This window comes from Pelobates fuscus, chromosome 1, assembly GCF_036172605.1.
Source record: "Pelobates fuscus isolate aPelFus1 chromosome 1, aPelFus1.pri, whole genome shotgun sequence".
Lineage (NCBI taxonomy): Eukaryota > Metazoa > Chordata > Amphibia > Anura > Pelobatidae > Pelobates > Pelobates fuscus.
Window position 1 is genome coordinate 207,915,052 of NC_086317.1, and position 26,990 is coordinate 207,942,041.

General features: G+C 41.8%; 1 protein-coding gene across 7 annotated transcripts in view; it reads left to right on the forward strand.

The window, feature by feature from the left end:
- The first annotated feature begins 16,352 nt into the window (after positions 1-16,352).
- PUM1 (pumilio RNA binding family member 1) overlaps positions 16,353-26,990 on the forward strand; it is a 42,102-nt gene continuing 31,464 nt past the window's right edge. For all 7 annotated transcript variants that reach the window (XM_063454004.1, XM_063454013.1, XM_063454022.1 and 4 more), the window contains exon 1: positions 16,353-16,476. The gene's annotated coding sequence lies outside the window, so the exon portion shown is untranslated. The remainder of the gene's footprint in view (positions 16,477-26,990) is intronic.

Here is a 26,990-nt window from a genome sequence, read left to right on the forward strand (position 1 = left end):
GTTATGTATTGGTGATTTCACCAGCATAATTCTGCAATTCAGAGGTCTATTCACTAGACAGGGAATTTTAATAGATTTTCTAACTCAAGGGCAAAATAGTTGACCTACTGCAAGAAAACTTCTAATTTGGCTTCAATGTTTCAATTCTCTAATAATTAATTAGCTATTCCCAGCTTAGTTAATAGACCTCACTGTTTCAAGGTTAGGTTAGGTTAGGTTAGGGTCCTGCTCAAAGAGTCTACCTTGACGTGGTGGCAGGCTTACTATTTTTAGGCCAAACTATAGATGAAGAGACTCCTTTCTATTAAGAATGATCATATCTGAAACTATGCAAAAAAAAATAACTATGCAAGGAAGGGGGCGTGGTTAAGTATGGGGGGGGGGGGCCCAGACCATTTGTTCTGTTAGGGGCCCGAAAATTTCTGGTGGCGGCCCTGCGTCTTTGTGCCCATATAAAGTTATCTATGTGTCTTTGTAGTGTCGTTAGGTCTTGCTTAGTAACTTTGATCGGTAGGGCCTGGAACAGGAACAGTAGGCGAGGTAGCAACGTCATTTTTATTGCATGTAGTCTCCCTATCCATGAGATTGTTTTTTCTTGCCATTTTTCTATATCCCGACATAGTGTTAGCAATGTGGGTGTGTAATTCGCTTCATACAGTCTCCCTGGTTCTGCGGTTAGTTTAATCCCTAGATATTTAATGTCAGTTCTTGTGAAATTGAGGGAGTGGTTGGCTTTTATGGCGTTAATCTACGCCATATCCATTTCCAGTGGCATGGCCACTGATTTTTCTATGTTAATTTTGTAGCCTGACACACGTCCATATTCCTTGAGGAGGGAGAGAAGGTGGGGCAGGGATCCCTGGGGGTCGGTGAGTGTGATCATGATGTCATCCGCATACGCATACGTATTCCTCCCCTCCTGCCCTTATGCCTGTTATGTTCCTATCCTCCCTTATCCTTTGCAGGAGTGGCTCTAGTGCTAGGACGAACAACAAGGGGGAGAGGGGGCAGCCCTGTCTGGTGCCGTTGGCGGGCTTGAATGGGGTCGGAGCTGTTCCTGGTACCGCTGTTTGCACCCGCGGTTCTGTGTACAGGGCTTTTATGCCCTTTATGAGCGTTTCCAGCATTCGTAGGTGCCCCAAAATTGAGAAGAGGTAGTGCCACTGGACCCTGTTGAACGCCTTCTCCGCGTCCAAGGATAGGATCAGAGAAGGCGTCCGGGTCCTCACCGCCCACGAAATGACATCTGCCCCCCTCCTGGTGTTTTTGTACAGGTGCCGAGATGGTACAAAGCCGACCTGATCAGGGTGGACCAGTGTTCCCAGTAGGGGGTTCAGGCGCGTCGCTAGGATTTTTGCAAACACTTTTACATCAAAATGTATCAGCGAGATGGGCCTATAATTCCCTTCCTCCGTCGGGTCTTTACCTGGTTTGGGGATGAGTGTGATGTCTGCCGTAAGTGTTTCCGGATTAGGATGTCCTCCGTCCATCCATTCCGTGTACACCTTCACCAGCCTTGGGATCAACGTGTCTCTAAGGATTTTATAGTAGGAGCCGTCGTAGCCGTCTGGGCCTGGGTCTTTGTTTCCTTTGAGTGCTGTGATTGCCCTGTCTACCTCTTCCTCCTCTATCGGTGCTCCCAAAGTTTGTATGGCTTCCGGAGTCAATCGCGTCATATTTGTTTTGGCTACGAAGTCTGCGACCGCTTGTGCATATTCCATCTTTTATTCCATTCCATCATGTGCATTGTTTCCATCTAGTTCTGGGGAATGATTATAGATGTTGGCTAGGAGCTCCGTGAAGATCTGGGTGATCTCCATGGGGTTATGTGTCACCTGCCCTGTCTTGTCCCGGATCGCTGTTATGGATTTGAATTGTTGTTTGGGGTATAGTGCCCTGGCCAGGAGGGTGTCCATCTTATTAGAGCGTTCGTAATAAAGGCGTTTTTTACGGACCAGATCTCTGCCGAGATCCTCTACCGCCGTGGCCCTTATTTTATGGCGGAGTACCCTAAGGTCCTGGAGTCCCTGTGTCGTGGGGGTTTGTTTGTGCCTGGCTTCGGCCCTCCTCAGCGCCTTTTGGAGCTCGAAGAGGGTTTCCGCCTTCTGTTTTTTCCGCCGGATTGCCAGTTTGATAAGGGTGCCCCGGATAACCGCCTTATGAGCGGCCCATATCGTAGATTGCGCTAAGTCTGGCGTGTCGTTTTCATCAAAGTAGGACGGAAGTTCATCCTGAATGAGCTTCGTCACCTCTTTAATAAGTGTGCTGTTCAACCTCCATTTCCATGGTGGCTTGGGCCCTGGGATTCTTATTATAAGCTCTATGTCAGCGTGGTCTGACCACGTAACAAGGTTTATTCGCGCAGATTGGATCCATGGGATCCCTCTCTGATTGACCAGAAATATGTCTATGCGGGAGTATGTGGAGTGCGCCGCCGAGAAGAATGTGTAATCTCTCTGTCCCGAGTGTCGCAGCCTCCAGAGGTCTATCAATTCCATTTTTTGTATAAACTGGGATAATAGCTTGTCTTGTCCCCCGACCTCAGATGCCCTCTGGCCCCCTATCGGTGTGCTACGGTCGACTGGTGGGCTGGGAGTCGCATTCAGGTCGCCCCCCAGCACTATTATTCCGTATGGCAGTGTGTGTAATTTATCCCAGAAGTCTGGGTCTGGTTGGTTGGGTGCGTAAATGTTAATCAGATGGTATGTGGTGGTGTATATGGTCCCAGTAAGGATGACATACCTACCCATGGTGTCGGTTTGTGTCGTTCGGGTGACTAAAGGGAATTTTTTGTGTATTTCTACTCCGTTTTTCTTCACCAGAGCTCTGGAAGAGTATGCCCTGGTGTAGAGGTGATCAGTTAGCTGAATCCGGGCTGAGCGCAGCATATGCAATTCTTGTACGAAGGCTATGTCTGTCTTTTGTCTTTTTAGTTCCCTCATTAACAGTCGCCGTTTGGTCGGTGTGTTAAGGCCGTTGACGTTTAGGGAGGTTATTTTAAGTGTGGCCATGTTCTGCTTCAGGTCCTGCCTGTCTCGTTCGCGTTGGAGTCAGATCTGTCCGCCGCACGCCCCTCCGAGGTGCGTGTGTGAAAATTAACAATTAAGAATTAAAAATTTAACAAATTCTTGCTAAGCAAAGAGGATGGGAAGGGGGGGGTCCTCTTTAGGGAGGTTTTGTTAGGTTAAGAAGCGGGGGGAGGATTTGTAGAGGTCCTTGGGAGGACTGCAGACACGTGGCACCCGCGGCCCCTCCAAAGGTTGGTGGGGTCCGGTGAGCCCGCGTAGTAGTCCCGGCCTGTTTTTTGTGCGGTTGAGATGGGCGGGGAATAGAAAGGGGGGGGGTTGTAAGGTGTGGTGGGGGGAGGTGGGGGATCTCCCCGGTCTAAGTCGTGCCGGGTGTAACGAGTACGTTGTGTAGCACGGAGGGGACAATCATTCGCCGAGCACCCTGATGCCGATCCGAATAATAAAGTTTCTTAGTACATATACATCAGTTCCCTGCGAGGTTTTTTTGGGTCTGTGTGTCCTCTCACGTCAAGTCACATGTGTTTATAGACAATGACATTATATATTACATACATTATATACACTGCCATGAATAACCAAATAAGTGAAACATGAAGTAAATAAAACATAGAATTTGTACTAGTCTAATCAACCCGTCCTCTAACGCTATTGTGCCAAGTACGATTTCAGTTAACAGTATGGTTTCGGCTTCCAGGAAGGGCCGGTTTACCCCGAGAGTTCGGTTGCCCAGCCGCCCCAGCTGTCTACAGTTCGTGGTTTTCCCTCACAACCCTACAGTATTTTGGGTGTCTCTTGGGGTCTGCAGTATGGGGGTTGAGGTTGGGGAGGGGATATCATCCAGTCTGTGTCGGGTCTGTTGGAGATCATACCTTCCCGTCCCATGTCCAGTAAGGTGGTGGTGGGGAGGGGGGCGTAAATGGCTGGGTGAGTAAAGGCCCGTGACCCCACTGTTAGGTGTTAACCGTTAACAGGTCTTGGTTTACTGAGCCTGTTTTGGGGTACCTGGCTATTCCCTTTGCCCGTAGTTTAGTGGTTACCCTGATTTACAGCGTGTACAAAAAAAAGGGGGGGGGGAAGGGGTTTACACTTGCGTGTCTGGTCGCGTTTGCGATGTTCTCAATAGCCCAGTTCGGTGTCTATTTGCTTAGGTATGTACTCCGGGATACAGTCCCTTTCCCCGGTTTTCACCGGTGCTGTCCTAGTTTCAAATGTTCATTGTTAAAGTCAGACTTCGTTGTGTTGCGTTTAGTTCTCTTGTAGTCCGGTCATGTATCCCTTCTTGGCTTGTTCACTCTCTTTTCTTCATGTTCCGTCGTCTCCAGCTCAGCATGTTGATCATGGTTTGTGTGTTAATGTTTTTTCTTTTTTTCTTTTTTTTTATATATTTTTCTTCTTTTTCTTCGTTTTTTTGTGTGCAATCTTTTTTCTTTGCTATTTCGTTCTCATTTTCCTGTTGTTTTATCGTTATCGTTGTTTTTTTGTTATTTATTCTTTTTTTCTTTTTTGATAATTTTTCCGTCTTCTGTTTGTTGTTTGTTCTCTGCTTCAGTCCTTTTTTCCGGTGTTGTTGTCGTCTTTTATTGTGTTGTCCGTGACTTGGATTTGTATTCCAGGTATTTAGGTCAGTTTGGGAGAGGTCTATGGTAGTTTAGTTCTGTCCGTTATGTATTTAAGTCCATTGGGAGGAAGGCCCTTTTCGGGCCCCTCAAGGAGCACCGTCCTGTGCTGCCTCCTCTCTGGGCAATTGACCCAGTGCCTGGGTGCCTCTGTGGGGGAGTCCGAAATCCTCTGGGACTTCTATGCCTAAGCCGTGGAGGAAGGTCTTGGGGTCCGCTGTGGGCAGGAGTACGGCTGGTCTCGGTCCATTAAATACCAGCATTTTAAAGGGGTGTCCCCATGCAAAATTGAGGCCTTTGGCTCTGACTAGGTAGGCAATGGGCTTCCATTCCCTTCTTCTGGCTAATGTGGCAGGTGCTATGTCTTGATACAGGTGGATTGTGGAGCCTTCCAGTGAGTAAGTGTGATGGCGTGCGCTTTTTATGATGGCTTCTTTGGTGGAGAAAAAGTGCCACCGCATTATTACATCCCTTGGGGGGCCGTCCGGGGGGGCCTCTTGCTCTCAGTGCCCTGTGTGCCCTATCTATGGTCCACAGATGTTCCGGTATGGCAGGCAGTTGCTCTCTAAACAGACTCAGGAGCACCTTCTGTATTTCTGTGTCTTTTATTCTTTCCGGCAGGTCTTTTATCCTTAGGTTGTTTCTGCGAGACCTATTAGAGGCATCTTCTATTTCAGCTTCTAGTTCAGCCACCCTAGCAATAAGGTGGTTGGTGGTGGAGGCTGCTTCGTTTTGGGCCGCCACCACGTGGTCCATCCTCCATTCTAAGGCCTCTGTGCGTTGGCCCACTGTTTGTATCTCCTCCTTGACTTCCCTTGCGGATCTCTCTATCTCCCCCGCCAGGTAATGTCTTACCTCTCCTAGAGATTGTAGGATTTCCGCATTAGTTGTCTGTAGAGGTTGGTGCCTGTGATCTCTGGTGCTCGGGGAGTCTGGGGAGCCCGTGCTCATCTGTCCGCCGCCATCTTTAGCTGCGTGCGGCCTAGGCATCGTGAGTAGGTCGGCGACAGATGGGGTACCTTCCCTCGGCTTCTTGCCGGATTTTTTGTTCATTGACATCTCCTGGTGCTTCCCTCCTATAGTGAGAGGATTTTAGGAGCGTTGGCAGGGGTGAGTTGTTGTTTGCGTGGCTTTTCTCATCGTGCAGGGCGCGGAGCTCTCAGCCTAAGCAGCCATTACTCTCGGCGGTCAAGCCACACCCCCTACCTGTGGGTTTTTATTTGTCTCCTGAACAATTCTTCTGGCAGTTGTGGCTGAAATCTTTCTTGGTCTACCTGACCTTGGCTTGGTATCAAGAGATCCCCAAATTTTGCACTTTTTAATAAGTGATTGAACAGTACTGACTGGCATTTTGGAGGCTTTGGATATCTTTCTATATCCTTTTCCATCTTTATAAAGTTCCATTACCTTATTACGCAGGTCTTTTGACAGTTCTTTTCTGCTTCCCATGACTCAGTATCTAGCCTGCTCAGTGCATCCACTTGAGAGCTAAAAAAAACGAATTGACTATTTATACACAGACACTAATTGCAATTTAAAAAACCACAGGTGTGGGAAAATAACCTTTAATTGCCATTTTAACAAGTGTGTGTCACCTTATGTGTCTGTAACAAGGCCAAACATTCAAGGGCTTTGATCGGGGCAATTTGGGTGATTTCTGTTATCATTATGATTTAAAAAGGAGCCAAAAATGGCTTATATGATCACTATCCTTCATTAAAATAATTTCACAATTTCTGCCATTGTATGCAAACTTTTGTAACTGTAATTAGCACTAGTGTCTATAATCCTATGTTCTCATTTATTGTAGTTCATGGGGTGAAGGCAGAACTCCCCATCAATTAAAAATGTAAATATATTTATAGTAACCATAAACATCAGTACTCCAGATCCTCTATAAAGTAAGCCAGACTCACTCACACAGGCATGGCAAAAATCTGGTAGAAATAAAAAAAGATAAAAAGCAAAACTTAGCTTATTTTTTTTATCCTAATTTTCTTTTATGTGCAGTGAATTAATTAACCCAACGTGTGTCATCTCTGAGACGTGAAACTGTATAGTTATTATAGTATTTCACAATGTAACCTCTTTGAGGAACTGTGTCATGCTTCTAATTCTGAGGTTTTACCACATGTTTATTACAGTAAAATCTGAGTATATGTTTTCTTTTTTCATAAAACTTCCACAAGGTCAAACTGGAAAGGTAATGTGCCCCGCCCCAACCTTTTTAACATGAATGATCAAAGGTATTATTCAGTTCTTCATAAAACTTGCATACATTTACCATGAGTCCTCAGTTCTTAAAAACTGACATCAGTGGTGACACACCAAGGTAGTTTGTTCAGGAGTTTGCCTGAAGGATCATGAGAAATAATCAAGTGCCCAAATACAAAATTACATAAATCCCAATAAAAACACACATGCATTTAATAAAACACATTCAAAAAGAGCAGAGTTTAAAAAAAAGTTACCATGGGATGCCAAGGCCATTTTCTCCTCCCACCTCCCAGACCTGAATGTATCAGTAAGGATTGGAGGATTGCTGTGAACAATGGCAATTGTCACTATCTTGGTGAAAGACAATGGCAGTTGTGCCTAATGGACCACACCCAATTCCATGATCCAACCTCCACCCTAGTAAACATATCATCTGGGATAGAGACACAAACCATTGGAATGAGAAGACTGAGAACTCATGAGGTTCTGGTAATTGTGCCATGCGTGAAACAAATACCTTTGATCACACTGACTCCATTGCAGCGAATGATCTAGGAGCAATTTAGTGCAGTCAGGACACTCTTCTCAGCCAGCTGGGGCACAAAATATTTTTTTACAGCAGAGAATTATCATCTCTTTAGTGTAAATGTATACGGATAAATCCCCAAGAAATAGACAAAGCTGGAGGCATTGAACGTAAAAAATAAATACATTTATTAAGAAATACTATCACAATTATACAGGCAAAATAATGAGAAAGCAAAAGCAATACATCACATTTCAAGAGTAAACCTGTAACCAATTACTAACAAGTGGCTATGTTAGGGATACATTAATGATATTATGTTTAATGGCTTGTCACCAGCACACTGTATATACAGACATGAGGTACAGCAGGAGTGAAAAAGCAAGTAACAACAATGCAAAAAAACAAAAAGTACTGCAGTAACAATTAAGAGGCAGAACTTTACTTTATTGATTTCAACTGTGTCTTCAAATTGAAAAAAATCATGAATAGCTTACAACTCTGTCAATAATGCCATTGTGGTGTTTATAAGACGCGTTTAAAGATTTACAAAAACAAATACTTTTCAGGACAATGCCAGGTCTTTCGAAAAAGTGTTTCATTTCTGCCTGCATTCCAAACAAAATATATGAATTTGGATCTTTTGTTTATTAAATGATGCCATAGCCTATTTCAAAGGACAGAAGATTGTATACAGTTAGGGCACGATTCTTGTTATTTTGGCTGTTACCAAAATAAATTCAAGTTACAGTTAAATAATGAACATGGGCTTAAAATGAGTATTTCAGCTTTAATTTGAGAATATTCCCATTCAAATTGGAGAAAGGGGTTTGGGAATTACAGCTCTTTAATATGTAGCCTCCTCTTTTTCACTGAACCAAAAGTAATTGGACAATTGGCTCAAAAGCTGTTTCATGGACAGGCATGGGCTATTCCTTTGTTATTTATTCATCAACTGAGCATGTAAAAGGAGTTGATTCCAGGTATGGCATTCGCATATAGAAACTGTTGCTGTGGAACCCACAACATGTGGTCAAAGCGGCTCAGTGAAATACGCCATCCTTAGGCTGTATACAATTTTATTTATTTATTTTAAATCCATCAGAGATATAGCAGGTACATTAGGAGTGGTTGAAAAAAACAGTTTGGTACGTTCTGAGAAAAAAGAACGCAATGGTGAGCTCTGCAACAAAAAAATGCCTGGACGTCCACGGAAAACAACAGTGGTGGATGATCATAGGATCCATCCCATGGTAAAGAACCCCTTCACAACCTCTAGCTAAGGTAGGCATATCATTATCCAAGTCTACCAAGACCAAATACAGAGGTTTCACCACAAGGTGCAAACCATTCATAAGCCTCAATAGAATAGAAAGGCTAGATTAGACTTTGCCAAAACCATCTAAAAAAGCAAGGCCATTTCTGAAACATCATTCTTTGCACAGATAACACTAAGATCAACCTGTACCAGAATGATGGGAAGAAAATAGTATTGAGAAGGAACAGCCTATGATCCAAGGCAAAGCATAGACATTCAGTGTCTCCACCCTTTGCAGGGAGGCACTTAACTTTCCTCACAGAGATGCATTGACTCAATGCATCTCTATGAGAAGATGCTGATTGGCCAGGGCCTATAGATTTGCTAGCGTGTATTGTGTCCTAGTACATACGTACTTGTATTCATAAGCTTGGGGTAAATTATAAATGTCCCTTTTTTTCCATGTCCATTTTGTTTCTGACTATTGCGTTTTTTTGTTTTTTTTTAAATTCTTTATTTTTGAAGTGTGCACAGTGATAACAATTGTTTATGAGGTACCCCAAAGGCAATCCTCAAACACGTTAGGCACAATTCGATCATAGGGGTAGACATGAGATCTTGCACACAATTTTTTTTTTTTAAAGCAAGGTGATATACAGTAGCGATGGACATTGCTCAGAGAGTTTGATATACATAGCAAGTATTAATACATAGGCTAGGCATGCTTGTTTAAGCTAAAGTCACAGAAGTAATGATAGATGCAGATATCAAACAGGTAACGTTAGAGACTTTTCATAGTATATGTTTGCACGGTAACAAGATTAACGCAGTTATATGTTTAACATTAAAGATCACGTTTTGCTGCTGCAAGATATGCCTAAGTGATAATTAAACATGCAGTAAGATGTTCCTACAGGTGTTATGCAGGCTAAGTTTGCCACCCTGAGTGACTGTAGAGGTAAGTGCTAGTGTGGGGATGTTAGGGACATGTGGTGCAGTCTTAAGGTTTAGTGTTCCTGGCTGAGTGTGATGTGATTGTGGGTCATCAAAGACTAAGCCTTCGTAATTAAATGCTTCTTGTCGGGTTGTGCGGCAGAAAGTGTGATGTGAGTGTGACAAACTGCACCACATTAAGATTCGTGGGAGCCGTGACCCCTGGTCCCATGGTTTATGTTCAAGAGGTGTCAAACAGCATATAAGGTTCAACAAACAGCGTGGCACAGGTCTGGAACATAGGGAAGAGAGTAAGGCCGGGAGGGCTAGTTATGTGTGAGTGTTTGTGAGTTTTGTTCAGCCTCGAGCACTGGAACAAGCAATGTAACAACCTGTACAGTAAACATAACGTGGCATTGGAGCTGGCAACACATTTCTAAGTTCTATACAAGATAGTTGAGTCAGTGAGGGAAACATAACATTTCTGCTTATGTGCATTACGCCCGTCTGGGTCAAACGTATTAATTGTAGAGGTAGGGTAGCTATCTCTTGGATTGTGTTTCACCACGTCAAGACATGCAAAATCATAAGGAGGAACAATGAACACTAAATAGAGAAAGAAAAAACAAGCGGGACAGGGACATATTCCAATAGTCAAGTTACTCTGGTCACATGTCGGCCCCTAGGTTGTGGTAAGAATATAGCAATATTGCCCACTGTAAATGTGGGGTTAACTGTACGGGGGCCGTGAGTCCCATATAGTCTTGTCGTATTCACCCGTCAACCAGTGTCCCAAATGGTGATCTCTCCGGGTCGTAGCTCGCTGTTCAGGCCTTCCCTCCGCAGAGCAACTCGGTCGGGTCCCTCAGGTAGGGGTTGCTGTCCGTGTATTGCGGGTATCGGCTCTCGGGACAAAGGTTTCTGCAGTGGCCGGGTTCCACTCGTGTGGTTTGGAAGGAGCTCGGGGCTGTTGAAGTGAGTCCGGTGGGAGGCCCAAAGCGGCAAGGTGCGTCTTCGCCTCCTGCAGGTCCGCTATATGGTAGGTATTTTCACCCTGGATCACCTGAAGTTTGTGCGGGGTACGCCACCGGTATTTGATGGAGTGTGCGCGGAGCAGGGTGGTGAAGGGCCGAAGAGTTGCGCGCCAGGCCACAGTCCCTCTAGAGAGATCTGCGTAAAGTGAGAGGGCCAGGTCTTCGAATATGAGGGGTGAGTTACCTCTGGCGGCGGCCATTACAGCCATCTTGTCCTGACGCTTTTGGAATTTGATAATCAAGTCCCTGGGTGCCGTCTGGGGAGCCGTAGGCGGTTTCGGGATTCTGAACAGGCCGTCTATTACTACCCCTTTGGCCTGCTTTGGCGGTAGGAGTGTGCCAATTAGACGTCGTATAAAGTGGGGGAGTTCAGACTCTGGGACCGTCTCTTTAATGCCTCTAACCTTTATGTTTTGGGCTCGGCGCGAGTCCTCCAGTGCCGCCATAGTCTGTTCCATCCTCAGGTGCTGTAGTTGTAGCGTTTGCACCTCCTGCTGGAGCGTGGACATTTGTCTCGTGTGGTTGCGACAGTCTTGCTCCACAGTGCTCACACGATGTGTCAGGCCCTGAATATCTTTTCTCATTGCAGCCATATCGCCCTGTATGTTTTTGCGGAGCTCCGCCAACAGCTCCCTCATCTCGGCCTTAGTTACCGGGGCAGTGTCCGGCTTTGCCTGAGGCTGTGTCAGGGTGTGCATTGCCGGTGGGCATAACTCCTCAGGCTCAGAGAGACCTTCGTCGGTGTCAATAAAGTCATCCATGTAGGCGTTTAAGTCAGGCTCCGGATCGCCACGTGCTCGGCGCCATAGATCCCCTATGCTGGTGCCCGGCCGGGGCGGGTCAGGTTTTGGCTTTTTATGTTTCCTGCCCATTGTTGTGCCGCCTGTCGCCGTGTGTGGACTAGGGTAGCTTTTTTTGGGGGGGTAAAAAATTCGAGTTTCTCTTGCTTTGGGCCTGTAGATCTCGGAGCTCTCCAGAGATGCGACCAGTCAGTTCGGCTGCTGGCTCCGCCCCCCATCCTATTGCGGTTTTTTAATGGAATATCAACATAGATGTACAGAGGTCCATTATCAGCTACCATCTGACCTGTGCTCCAGTTGCATGTTGTGTTTGCTAATAGTTTAACATTTAAATGGCTAATTGATAATTAGTAAACCCTTTTGCAATTATGTTAGCACAGCTGATTAAAGAAGCAATACAACTGGCCTTCATTAGACTAGTTAAGTATCAGCAATTGTGGGTTTGATTTCAGGCTCAAAATGGCCAGAAACAAAAAATCTTCTTTTGAAACTGGTCAGTCTGTTCTTGCTCTCAGAAATAAAGGCTATTCCATGAGAGGAATTGCCAAGAAACTACTCCCTTCGCAGAACAGTGCAAAATGGCTGAAACTAGATTAGAAAGAGTGGGAGGCACCACTGCATAACTGAGCAAGAGGTCAAATACATTAGAGATTCTAGTTTGACAAACAGGTGCCTCAAATGTCGTCAACTGGCAGCTTTATTAAATACTACTTCCAAAACACGTCTCAACGTCAACAGTGAAGAGGTGACTATAGGATACTGACCTTCAAGGCAGAGTTGCAAAGAAAAAGACATATCGTACAGAGGAAAATTGGATGAAAAGTGTTATGGACAGACAAATCAAAGTTTGAGGTGTTCAAATCACACAGAAGAACATTGGTGAGATGCAGATCAAAAGATGCCAAAGGAGTGCTTCATGCAATCTACCAAGCATAGTGAAGGCAATCTGATTGTTTGGTAGTGGTAAGGTGGGAGTTCATAACAGGGAAAAGGGACTTTGAAGAATGAAGGCTATCACTCCAGTTTGCAACAGCATACCATACCCTGTGTAAGGCGCTTGATTGGAGCCAATTTCCTTTTACAACACGACAATTACTCAAAGCACTGCTCCAAACAAAACTATTTAGGGAAGAAGCAGTCAGCTGCTATACCGTTTTTAGTGGAGTGGCCAGAACAGTCAACCTATTAAGCTGTTTTGAAAGCAGCTTTAACTTATGGTACATAAGAAGTGGCGATCAAGCAGCCCAACCTGTGGGAGATGTTTCAGGAAGCATAGGGTGAAATCTCTTCAGATTACCTTAACAAGTTGATAACTAGAATGCAAACGTTTTGCAATACCGTAATTGCTACACATTGGGAATTATTTGACAAAGCAAAGTTTGAAAGACACAATTATTATTTCAATTAAAATTAATTATTTCTGACCTTGTCAATGACTATATTTCACGTGCAAACGTATTTCATGTATGTTTAAATGAAAAAAAAAAAAAAATTCAACACCAGTGTATGTAAGTGTTCGTAATAAGATAGGTGTGATTGTGTGGCATGTTATATGTGTTAGAATGTATAATTCTGCATGTGTGAATGTAGCTTATTAGAGGTTTGTAAGATGCATGTTATGTTTGAGTGACTGATCATCTATGAGTTTGTATGGCTGAGGAAATGGAAGAAGTAATTTATATTGGATGGGGTATGCTATACAAGTGCACACCTCTCCTGACGGGCTCCTTTATAGTTTTCATGCTTATAATTATGTCCTTCATCAATCTACAACATTCTGAATGGAAACATCAACGTAAGTAATAGAGCTGATGCTCTCAGACAATTAGTGACTTCCCATTCACGTACCTTTTTCAAGCCAGTTTTATGAATGGAAGTCATTGCTTGGCTGAGAGTGTCAGCTCTCAGCCAATCAGCAGCGCCCCTATCTGGCAGCACACCGCGCTACCTGAAACTTCAAAAGCCGGATGCTGCCTGTGGGAGTTGAGATTAGCGTTGGAGCCAACTTCACGAATGGTTTAACCCTTTGAGTTTAAAGGTGCACCTGGGGGCTTCCTGGCACCATAACAACCTCATTTAGATTAAGTGTTTATGGTGCCTAGTAGATATGTGCAATTTGTTTCGGTCCGAATTTAAATTCGGCCGAATTTCGGCAATTCCGACACTTCCGAATGTCCGAATTTCGGAAGTGCCGGATCAAACCGAATTGCAGAGAAAATTAAGGGAATGATGGCAGGAATCTAACCCTAACCCTACCCCTAACACCAACCCTACCCCTAGTAGGGTTAGGGGTAGAGTTAGGGTGGGGTAGGGTTAGGGAATTGCCAAAGTCTCGAATTACTGAATTTTGGAAGTGCCGAACCGGAGAATTGCCGAATTTCGGAAGTCCGAACTGAAGTGCCGAATTCCCAAATTGCTGAAGTCCTGAATTTCGGAAGTGCCGAACCAAACAAAATTTTTTGTAGGTAAGGGGTAGAGGTAGGGTAAATGGTAAAGGTAGAGTAAGGGGTAGGGTTAGGGAATTGCCAAAGTCTCGAATTCCTGAATTTTGGAAGTGCCCAACCGGAGAATTGCCGAATTTCGGAAGTCCGAACTGAAGTGCCGAATACCCAAATTGCTGAAGTCCTGAATTTTGGAAGTGCCGAACCGAACAAAATTTTTTGCCCAATGACTTTCCTAGTGCTTGGAGTGTTCCTTTAAATAGAAAATAAAGTCTGGTGTTGTAAGAGTGTTATTGGAAGATACGCACAAGAGAGCCTGTCTTGTTTTTGCAGAACGGGGAGTGATGAGGCTCATTCATAGACAGCATCTGGTGTGCTTTTTTCTCTGAAAAAGATATCTCCATTTGTCAGTCACCATCAGTAATCAGCAATACAATAATGCATTAAAAATGGTGGTTATTTGCCAGCATGGAGGGTCTAAGCAATACTTACCATGGGTTAATTTCTACTAGCCATGGCTACATTTTTACTCGCCAATGGCTACTTGGAATTTTAAAGGAACACTATTGGGGGGAATCCTTAGATTTACTTACCTTATTTTTCTATGCATGCCATTCTCCGTGCTGCAATTCTGCCTCTGCTGGCTGAAATCATCAATACTGATAATCTCAGCCAATCCAATGCCTCTCCACGTGGAAGCATTGGGAGGCTAATGCTCATGCGTGGCAGTCGCTGAGCTGTGGCCAATCAACATCTTCTAATGAGTCAATGCATTTTATGGGGAAGCATTCAGCATCTCCATGCATTGTTTGGAAATGCTGAACATCAAGTCAACAAACATAAGAAGCCCCTCTAGTGGCAGCCACCAGAGGTGGTGTTAGCCAAGTTCAGCCTCCAGGACAGGCTATATGCCCAGTGACCACTATATTAAGTGCCTATAGTCCCTATCTTAGACTACACTGTAACTATCATTCATTTTTCTGCAGTCCATGCAGAAGTAATTCTGCCTTCCTTAGGATTTTGAAATGTTTAACAGGTAAGAAGGTAGATATAATCACCAAATTATCTTACTCCTCTGTACTGTCATCTATCCTTTGCTTCTAGTCTTCATCTCCATATGGCTTAATTTGTCTGAAGCCACGTTGTTATCGTAGTCTTGCGAATGCATACCAATACAAAACATTGGTCTGGGGAAGATCCCACAAAAACATACATGATCTTGAGTTTGTGCAAAGAGATACCTATAGTATGTATTACACATTGTGCTAGAAGTTGCATATTATGTTTAACCATCACACACAATGGCCACTGTTAAAAAAAATATATATATAAAAAAAAAAAAAAAAAAAATATTTTAAAGGTTTATCCAAAATGTTTTAAATCGTTTGAAAAGCTTATCCAAAAATATTAAATTGAGGCCAATGCCTGATAGAAAACTGCCAGATGCTGCGTCTCATTTTGCCAAAAATTATATTCTCCATAATATATAATTTCAGTACCATGGAATTTATGAAAAAAAATTAAGTAACAGAGGCACTTTAGAAAATAACCCTGTTGGGTTTTATTGATTAAACCCTGAATTGTAGTTGTGGCTGGCTGAAAATAGTCAATAGGCAAAACAAAAAACAGCTAGGCTATTTATGCCAATATTTTGTAATTCCGTTTTCATTACAATTATTTTGTTTTAGTCAATATTCCTCGAAGAAAAAAAAAAAGTTAATTATCATGCAATTAAATTTAAAAGTCAAAATAATGGAATTGGAAACATAGTTGAATTTATGCAGTTCGCAATATATGAAATAAATAAATGAATTAAATTTACGTTGAATTCATACTTTAGCTAATCTCGCTTCACCTCTTGTATGTTACTTTTTTTTTGTCTGTTAATAAATTGTGTTATATCCCCAGTTTATAATTGTAAATGTCTATGGATAATGATAATAACTGCATGGAGTAAATTCCAAATCGCTTAGCGTTGACATCTTACGTGCAAAACAACTCCGGGCAAGAGCCAAGTTAAAAATTCTCAGACTGCACTAAAAAGTGCAACTTTGCTCGTTTAACCTTTTATTTGACATTTTTTTTTTTTCACAATTATTACAATTCAGATTTATTTTGTAAATAACCCTCTGTGTGAGCAAAGTGTATCCATGGTATAGAAGAGCAAATTTAAACCCCAGTAACTTGCTTCCCTATTCACAACCACTTTGTACTTACTAACCCTATATTGTGGTTGGTCAATGCATGGCTGACTCAGTGACTGTGATGCTATACTTTGTACAGACACGGAACAGAGCTATATTGTGAGTATAGATAGCGCTCCATGTAAGAGCAGGTTAATATTAAACAAAATGCATCAGGTACACTGTGCTCGGCCATACTCCTACACCCAGCACACACACACACATTTCCTTCATCCTGGCCTGGTTTCCCGGCAGGCCTAGGGGTTACTAAGGTAACGCAGCTCTCAGCCCTCCCTCTCCCTCCCATGATGCAGCGCGGCAGCTCCAAGTCCCCCCAGTGCGCCGCCATGTTGTCGGAGTGAGAGGCAGAGGTAGGGAGACGGCTCCGGGGGCTGAGAGAAACAACGACTCAATCTGACTCCATCCTCCCGCTCCGCCCGTGAGTATTCGCTCGAAACCGACACCGGGAGATACGTGAGACTCTAGGCTCTCCTAATCCGTCATTATTTCGGGGGTCCACCACTCCAAGAGGGGGGAGAAGGGCGTTTAAAAAGGGGCCGGTATCCGGCGCTGGGTCCTCCCTCTGCCCATGTTTTGAGGCCTCTATTGTTACGGGAGCTGGAGGGGGGGGTGGGGGTTTCGCGATTAAACCCGAATACAGCGCGTTAAACTCTTATGAAATCGCAGTGTCGGCCTCAGTGCATCGATTAGGGCAAGAAGCACCTATTTTTCGAGGTTTCCATCCCTGGAGCCATGCAAATTGTGGGATTGTAGGGTCACAGGCTTCCACTGTAGGATCTGCTCCCTTGGAGGCCCCAACATTAAATATGACTAACAGCTCTATGTAGGCGATTGAAATGTACAGGGCAGCGTAATAACAGGTCACTAATCACCTATCTTTATAGGCACAATTTGGTTCAGGAGTAAAGATCTTTCACACTTGGGTATGTATCTAGTGTACTTACAGGAAGATGTGTTGGTCTTTTGTCATTCTCTACCCATTTGGCACAGCTTGATGATCTCCTTTTTTTTTTTTTTTTTTTTAAGTGTTACTGTATCTGTTTTGTCAGTGCTGTAATCATACAAAGCTTGCTGTATGGCCTGCTCTAGATTTGTGTTTGCAGAGTGCTTGATATGCTAAAACACAGTGGGTTAGTTTATTTGGTGGATAGGTTTGTTGTGTTTAAACTTGTACTTATTTTCGGCCTTTCTTGTCTGTATATATTTATGCACTTCTGCTTTGCTTGTAGGAGAGTGGACTGACATTTGATTGTTGATACATTTTTATTTTTTCCTTCTCCATCAGTTCAACATAATTTTCTTTTTTTTCCTTTGGGCCCTGATTGCCAGTGCTTACTTTTTTTTTTTTTTTAGTTTGTGTATCTGGTATTCTTCTCACTGAGCTAGAATGTACAGAACTATGCAGTCATTCATAATTTTGAAATGGATTAAATATTTACATGTAGATTAGAAGTTTACTGAATCCTCTTTACCCTCCCCCACATCCAACAAAACAACAGGGTTCAACTTCTATCTATAGTGAGTTTGTATTGTCTTGCAAACTGCTTTTGTAGCGAAGATACAAGGTGAAAATCGAATTTGTTTATAGAAAACAATGCAGCCGTACACAAAACTTAAGTAGGATATAATTTTTTTTTTCCTCCATTTATAGTGTCGCTCTATCATAAAATTATTAGCAAACTTTGTCAGTCTAGAAAATTCCCAAGTCTAGTATTCAGTGGGCATAAAACTATAATCAATGGCTAGTGTAAACACTTGTATTGGTGTGCAGGATGTTTATAGGTTTTATCCATACCTGTATGTAAATTGTTTTCTCATAATTGAAAAATGGTGACATGTTCAAAACTTCGTTGATCGTTATAGGAAAGCTTCAGAGGATGATCACTGGAATATGGTATAGTCAAGAATAAGTAACACAGGTTTTTGACAATTTCTGTCTTAGTTTATCAGGTGACTCTTCAACGTTTGAAATTCTAGATTACTATGGAACACTGACAACACTGACATTTCTCTTCTGAAACGGGGGTGGGCAGGAGTAAGTTACTATGTGGTGTTGATCTATTTATTGGAGACTTATGTAGTACACCATCTTGAAATTACATTTTAGTTTGTTACTCTAGTTAGCAGTAGGCTAGTGTGACCAGTCATTGTGTAAGAAAACCCACTGAACCTGGTTACATTTATATTATTTTATAGTTGCATATTTTTCTTTGAGTGGTTGTGGAATTTACATATACGGTTTTCAAAGGAAACGAAGCACACCATCCTCTTCAGATTAGTGTGTTTGGGCAGTCTACCTTTTTGGTTTTGGTCAAAATGTTTGAGTGGAAAAAAAACTGGGTTATCGCAGTATTCCTTTCTTTAGTGTTGCTTTATGTGCATGTGCACCCTCAAATGCGAGTGGTAAGGGCCCAATGATTTTAATGTATTCTAAATTGTGCCTTGCCCTTATGAAATGTATTTTTTTTCTTTTTAATAAACCGCTTCTGCCCAAGTTTCAGAAGTTGATTTAGTTTTTTTTAGTCATTTAATTTATCTTAGAGAGCTTCCCTATAAAAGTTTTGAATTGTTACCTTGGTAAATGCACTTCTAGATGGTAAGTGGTGCATAACTGAATAACTTCTTTAGCATCCTGAATTGACTTCCCATTAGTTAACCAGTCACTTTCAACCACAAAATGGTATCAGCAAGTGAACTTGTCATGACACTAATTACCATTATATTATGTATCACACCAAACGTATGTCAGAATTATAAAAATAAAATTTTTTGCAGTTTGGAAAATTTGTCCACTGTAATTTCTGTTATTCATAGACTTCAAAGAGGCAAATTACTCATGAGTTTCTTGTCATTACTTTCTGCTTTTCTTTGCTGTTCCCATCTGGGTTTAAGCCCTGCTTTTCTTCATTTAGTGAATATGGTAGTTATTTCTTAACTAACATTCTTTTTCTAAACACCTATGGTGTCCGAGGTAACTCGTTAGTGTTGATTAGAATTTTTTATTTTGACACAATGGCTAGTTTGGTGTTATATTTAAAGGGCCACTAAGATAATTTCAACCTAATGAAGTGGTCTGTATGCAGTGCTCTTGCCGTTTTCCCCTTGCAATGTAAAACTAGCTGTTTTGCAGATACGGCAATGTTTTAATTGCGTGACTAGATACACCTCTACTGGCTGTTCCATTGACCGCTATTAGAAGATGAACTAGAGAAGTGTACCGATAAGGACTGGGATAGATGAAATGTACTAAATAGTCGTTGCCAGAAATCCACAGAATGGTTGCCAGAGGTAATGGATCAATCACAGAGAGAAGCAGCCAATTTCTTGAAAAGTTATTACATCCTTTTGTTGTTAAACTGAAGTCCTATCTTCAGGATACTAAGCAAACACAAATTTTACTAGAAAAAAAAACTCTGGCTGCAGAGTGTTCCACATATAGATGGCTGAGTTGGAATTAACCTCATTCTGGTTGGAAATGACTATAACAGTGTTGAAAATGGAACCTATGTTGTGGGGGTTCATAGCATTGCAACAGTGGAGGTAGTGGACAGGAAGGGAATTTTTCAACGAAGTGTGGTCTGCACTGAGAAGCCACCATCCAATGTGTAAAGATTTCTCAGAAGTATTGCTATATATTTCAAGGTTTGAAATTTCCACTTTTTGCACACTCACCCCTGGATTAGACAAATGGGATGTGCTACTCTACCCACAACCACATGCAGTAGGAGTGAAAATGGCATTGACCTCTCCCTGGAAATACCAGGGAGCTTCTACTGGGAGAATCAGGCACAATGGTAGCTGTGCTGTTGTATGTCATCACATTTGTCCAGTGCTATCCTTGTGGCTGCAGGCTTAATTTTTTTTTATGAAAGTACAGGTCCACATGGCTCCTATCTCACAACTACAAAGGTGGGGTGGAATTCCCATATAGTGACAAAGGTGTTCAGCAGTAGGTGGTGTCAAAATTAAAAAGGGGGAAAAAAAGAGGAATTGGTATCAGTTGACCACTCTAGCCAATTAGCAGTCTCCCTGCCAATTACTGGAGGACCTGGAGATCTGGGTGACTATAGTGGTCCTTTAAGGTAAGAGAGCAGAAAATGTTATGGTTCCTAAACTGTTCTTTAAAGGAAAAGGAACACTATAATGTTGGGAATACAAACATGTATTCCTAGTGCTATAATGTTCAGATAGGTTTAGCTGCCACCACCATCCCCCCCAAACATAAAAAGAAAACTCTGTGCTGTGCGAATCCACAACTCTTTATAGAGATGCATTGAATTAATGTTCAGCTTCTTCATACTGAGCGTGGAGACGTTTAGCACTGGACTAAGCAGCACCTCTAGTGGCAGTCTATTGCCCCGTTTCCACTGAGTGGTACGGTCTGGTACGCTATTTTGAGTGTTTCAATTATGAAAGTGGCCCATACAACCAAACCGCACCATTCCTGGGCCCCCTTCAGACCTTTGTCCATAGGAAATGTAACAATTAGGGTGGAGCTACTGGCGTCACACTATACAATCCATTGATTGGCGGACAGGAAAACGTCAATGCTCATGACAAATGGCACGCTAGGCATTTGGTCCAAACCCTGTATGCCCCCTAGCGGTCCAACTTGCAGCGGAAACGCTCACCTGAATAGGCTGGACCATTCTAACCTTTCCGAACTATACCGCTCAGTGGAAACGAGGCATAAGTGACTGCACCTACAGTTGTTACTAGGCAGTAATGTAAACACTGCCTTTTCTCTGAAAAGGCAGTGTCTGCAGAGATAGACTATAGGCACCAAAACCACTACATTAAGCTGTAGTGGTTTTGGTGACTATAGTATCCCTTTAACATTAAATGAAGTGTGTGCTTTTAATGGTCATTTTAGTATTGAGTGGCAGTGACTTCAGCCACACCCTCTGACACTTCTTTCATACATACACTCCTGTATTGATGCACCTACTGACTCTCTGGGTAAAAAGTGATTTAGAAGTGGTTATTGTTGGTTTTTGTGGTGAGGAGTACATACAGTATAAGAGGTTTGTAGAAAGGGGCAACTTTTTATTTATTTATTGCTAGAAAAGAGATTCAACAAATTCTATGTAGAATGGATAAACAAAATAAATTGGATTAATTTGGTGTTAGCAGTTCAGTTTTATGCTACTTTCACACAGGTTAGAAGATCCTTTCTGTGTATTAACATTAATATTTACATATTCGTCATACTCTGTATATACAGACACCCTGCACTAAATAAACGAGTACTGGTTGGATAATATCTCGCAAAGCTTAAATTGAAATACTTGTTGCATGTTGGCAGAATATTTTTAAAGTAACTTTATGAAATACTCAAATTTGACTGTATTGGAATTTCTTTGCAAAAAAAAAAAGTTAATTAAAATTCCAACAGTATCAAAAACTTGAAGAAAAGGTAAAGCAATATATTTTTTTAATGGTCAAGTCTGAAGTTGACAAAAATTACAAAAGGCAGAGCTTCCACTGTTATATTTTGTGGGTTCCTATAGTCGCTTCTAGGGATGGCTATGTAATGACTGGCGCCTTGTCTTGCATCGTGAGATTTGGTCTAAGGAGGATCGTGCAGTCTTGTGAGATCCTCCATAGTCCATCATGCGTGCGTGTTCAGCAATAATGAAGGCACCAGGAGCTGAAGAAAAAAGACAGAAGATTGGGAAAACTTGGGGTAAGTATAAATTTACTCACTAGTGCCTCATTCTGAGCAAAGGATGTTTTTAAATAATGAACCCCAAAAATAGCATTAATTTTGTGTATTTCTTTAGGCAATGAAAACAGACAAAATTTACTTGCATATACTATAGCATAATGATGTTCTACATTAACTTTCCGCTTGTCCAATTCCTCGGTTATTTAGTCTCCTAGATATATTTGCACGTTGAAGACACCCTGGAATCTTTTAACATCTGGAATTGAACAAAATGGGCTATTAAAAACACTATTACAAAAATAAAATGTTATTTGAAAAGTAGCATTTGAAACCTGTTAACAGCACATGTCTTTATTTTAGACCAGTGGTTTCAAACTAAATCCTCGACACAAGCCAGCAGCCCAGGATTTAGGCACAAATTTCAAAATTCTGTTCCTCTGCAGATATTGGCAAAAACTGGACTGCTGTTGTATTTTTTTTGTTTTTGTTTTAAACTAGGTTGGGAAGCACTGTTGTGACTACACCAGCATAGTTGAATTCAAAGCAATCAATATATCGATACTATAGACTTGCATTTGTAAATTTTTTATGTGTTTGGTTCATTTAGAAAATGGATGAAAGTGGTTTCATTGTTATTTATGTGTAAGTAAGTTAGCAAAACTTACTTAAATCTGTTTTATTTTGTAAACTTGTAGCTTATGTCCTAAACTTAATAACTTCTTGACCTCTTAACAGTGGACTCATAAAGGAACACTATAGGGTCAGGAACACAAATGTGTATTCCTGATCCTATAGTGTTAAAATCACCATCTAGCCTTCCCTGATGCCCTTAAGGACACATGACGTGTGACATGTCATGATTCCATTTTATTCCAGAAGTTTGATCCTTAAGGGGTTAAAGGACCACTATAGGCACCCAGACCACTTCAGCTTAATGAAGTGGTCTGGGTGCCAGGTCCAACTAGGGTTAACCCTGCCTGCTGTAAACATAGCAGTTTCAGAGAATTATCCCCATGATGGCATACCATTTGCAAAAGTAGACCATTTGCATTATGTTTACATTAGGATTAATCCAGCCTCTAGTGGCTCTCATTGACAGCCGCTAGAGGCGTTTCCGCGCTTCTCACTGTGATTTTTCACAGTGAGAAGAAGCCAGCATCCATAGGAAAGCATTGAGTAGAGTGAAGTCACTAAATGGCAGTGCAGCACTGCCCCAGGAAGCACCATTAGCAGCCATCTGAGTGGCCAGTGGACGTATCCCTAAGCTGTAATGTAAACACTGCATTTTCTCTGAAAAGACAGGTTTTACTGCAAAAAGCCTAAAGTGAATGATTATACTCACAAGAACAAGTACAATAAGCTGTAGTTGTTCTGGTGACTATAGTGTCCCTTTAATTCATTATTTTTTTGTTTATGCCACTCTTTTCCGTTAATGTTTCAAAAGCAACCAGAATATAGGACGGCTGGACTAATCCCAGGTGCAAAGTCGCCATGGTGACCCAGAAATGCCAACTGGCACCCAGATTTTTTTTTTCCATTGCAGGGCAGTAATAACATAAAGTCTACGGGAGCAGCTGCTACAACCCCATTAAATAGGTCCAATCAGCCTGTTGCTACATAATACTGATTAGTTTAAAAAAGTGGTAGTGACTTTTCTCTTGTGTTCCTGTCTTCTCAGTCTTTCAACCTTATCCAAGCAGTGGATGGAAAGCAAAGCCTGTAAGTGATGACTGGTGCTTACGAGGTGTATTCCCGGCACCTCTGACCGGGAGTCACTGGATAAATTCCCCTGCCTCCCACGAGTTGGGCACATGCAGGATTAACACCCCACCTCCTGTGAGTTTGACATTTGGGGGTTATCACGCAGTTTGTGTGTACACAACACTTTTGGGTTTACCCCATACTGTTTCCAGATCAGGCTTCTCCAAACTCCGGCCCTCCACATGTTGCTGAACTGCAACTCCCATGATTCTCTGTTTCATTCATAGAATCATGGGAGTTGTAGTTCAGCAACATCTTGTGGGCCGGAGATTGGGGAAGCCTGTTCCAGATGTTCACTTGGTTAATTTGGTGAGACCGTTTTAGAAACAAAAACAATAGACTGTAGACATGCCTTCACTGCGTTTACAACTTATACCCAATAAACACATTTTCTAAATCCCTATATTTGAGTAGGTTTATATTTTGTGTTAACCATCTGATTTCACTATAGGATTTGCCAAAGTGTTTAACATGGAGCTTACTAGAGTAATTATTCCTTCTCGCTTTCACTTTCTATTTTCTATATCCTCCTCTTTTTTTTTTTTCTTCATCAATATATTTATTTCAAAGAATCCACATCTAATATTTTGGGTAACACAGTTTGTAAAACCTCTGCTATAGGTAAGAGAGAAGAGTTTTAGTTTTGTTATTGTTTTTTATTTTAATTCAGCTAAATACAGAAATATTAGGGTTATTAACCCCCTTAAGGACTGAGACAGTTGTACAAGTTGTGATCAAGACAAAACGTAAACAAAACCTTGAATTTGCGCTGTCCAAGCGTAATTCACCTCTTTCATATTACGTGCACCCATACTTATCATATATAATTTTGTTCATGAAAAACAGGGCTTTCATGTCACATCAAATATTTGTATATTAAACATAATTTAATATGAATATAATATAAAAAATGAGAAATTAAGAAAACATTTTTTTTTTTACTTATGCATGGCATTTTAACTGTGAATGTCATAATACTGTTAGCTGTTACTGCAATAAAATACACATATTTGTATTTAGCGATGTCTCATGAGTAAAACAGTACCCACCATGTATAGGTTTTATGGTGTTTTGGAAAGTTACAGGGTCAAATATAGCACATTACAGTTTTCAGTTTATACACATTGAAATATGCCAGACTGGTTATGTTACCTTTGAAACCAAATGGTAGCCCAGGAATGAAAATTACCCCCATGATGGCATACCATTTGCAAAAGTAGACAACCCAAGGTATTGCAAATGGGGTATGGCCAGTCTTTTAAGAAGCCACTTGGTCACAAACGCTGGCCAAAATTGGCGTTCAATTTAGATATGCATTTTTCACACACAAACAAATAACAATAACTTTTTCCTGTGTCTGTGACCAAGTGGCTACTAAAAAAAAAGACTGGACATACCCCATTTGCAATACATTGGGTTACTCCAACCAAACAGTGTTCCTAAAACACTGTTTTGGTATTTGTACCTTTGTTGGCATGGTATCCTCCACATCTACAGAGAAAAAAAAAAGCAGGATGAGAGGACTTTTGCCGCCAGCTGGTTAAGCGTGCTGATAACAAGCTCCTTTTATGCACCAAACTCACATTAAACAGCCAGGCTGAAGACACTGCTGGAAGTGGAGTTACACCTCGGGCAGCAAAGTCCCTTCCCTGACACGCTAAATAGTCAAACTGTTTTGAGCCCGAGAAATTCTACTAACTGAGCAAAAAAATGTGGTGCCATGCAGTCATTGTAGGGGTTAATTGAGGGGTGAATGTTATTTTGATACCAATTTATACTTTTACTTTTATAATTTTTTAATGTTTTGCATATGTTTAAATCTGAGAACTGTAGCAGTACATTTTTATTTCAAATATTTGCAGAAATAATAGTGAAGCAATCTTTACCTTTTTTAAATGGACGTTAGTTGCTTGAAAATTGCTTTAAATTAATATATAATATATATATATATATATATATATATATTTTGTCTTTGTTTAGATCATCAGGAATAGATGTGTGGAATTTTGAATTTGTTGTGCTTGAGTTTTTTTATTTTATTTATACAATGTATTTTATTCCATGTATAGAGTGTATCTTCGGACAGTCTTTAGGCTGTAGGTTTCCTATCTATTTAAGTTCTTCACCTGAACATTGTGGCCTTCCATTGCATGTCAATAAACCTAGTACAGCATCTTGTCAATTGGCATCTATTAAAAATCCTCTTTGCCCGCCCCCCTTCATCCAAAGCCACTTTAGCTAGTGTGCGTCAGCTGGAGATTTATTGGAGCTTTGGATTACTAAAGAAAGACGCACATACACATGGCTCTAACTTATTTAACCCTATTTAAATTAAATTTTCATAGTTTAACCCTATGCTAACTACATACAAATTTGACTTTTGGTAACTAAACTATTGTCGATCATTTGCATAGAAAATGTTTGTTATGATGGTTATTCCAGCAATTCAAAGAAACCCTGTAAGCACCCAGACCACTTCATATCAATGCAATGTTTTGGGTGCAGTGCCTCTGTCAATTATTCCCTGCAGTGTTTCCATTGCAGGGTTAATTGCACTTCTAAGAGCTGTCTTCCCGACAGCCACAAGAGGAGCTTCTGAGACAGTAACAACCAATGCTTCTGATAGAGCATTTGATTGAACGAGCATGGCATTCTGCAGAGTAGGTGAATATCGTCTCCATGATAGCAGACTTAATGATGTCTAAGGTGGATTGAGTGGATGGAGTAGTGGTGTCTGCATTGAAAATAAGGTGACGGAATTATATTAATGCATACATGAACATTCAAACACCTTAAGCATTGGTGTCTTTTTTTTTTTTTTCTTCAATATTAATGATCACATTTATAAATTTAACACCCCTCTCCCTGGCTGTCGATCAAAGAACCTGTTCTTTTACTTCCTGGTTGTTTACCTCAGGGCACCTGGGATTTGTGAGCCTGTTTTGCCCCCTAGGTGACCGGCTGCCTGAGAGCAGAGACGGGCAGTCGGATCACGGAGGGCTGAAGCAGGCTGCTGACTGATGCAGGCGACTGGCTCATTGAGAAGTAAGGGAAGGAGACCGGCTCATGGAGAGCTGTGAAAGGGAGGCAGGCGGCTGATAGAGGAATTTGGGAGGCCGGCTCATTTATTGTGCGGCTTGCAGTGATGCCGGGAGCCAGGTTATGAAGTCACTCCGGCCCATGGCTCACTAAACAGTGCGCGAGAGAGCGGTGCGTAGGGAGGTGACAGTAGCCCCACTGGACCCCAGGGAATACCTATCCACTCCAGCTCTCAAGAATTATGGCTGGGTGGATTTAAATAAGTAATTACTTGTCTGTGTGTACCTCTTCCCTCCAATCACATGGGAAAGGTGTTTTTCCTCACCCCTTTTTCCCCACGCCGTGCTGATGGCGCTGCGACTGGCCCTACCTTCATGGCTGAGATTATCTGAGACGATCTCAGCCAATCCGATGCTTCCCCATAGAAAAGCATTGGAAGACTATTCCACATGCACAACAAAATG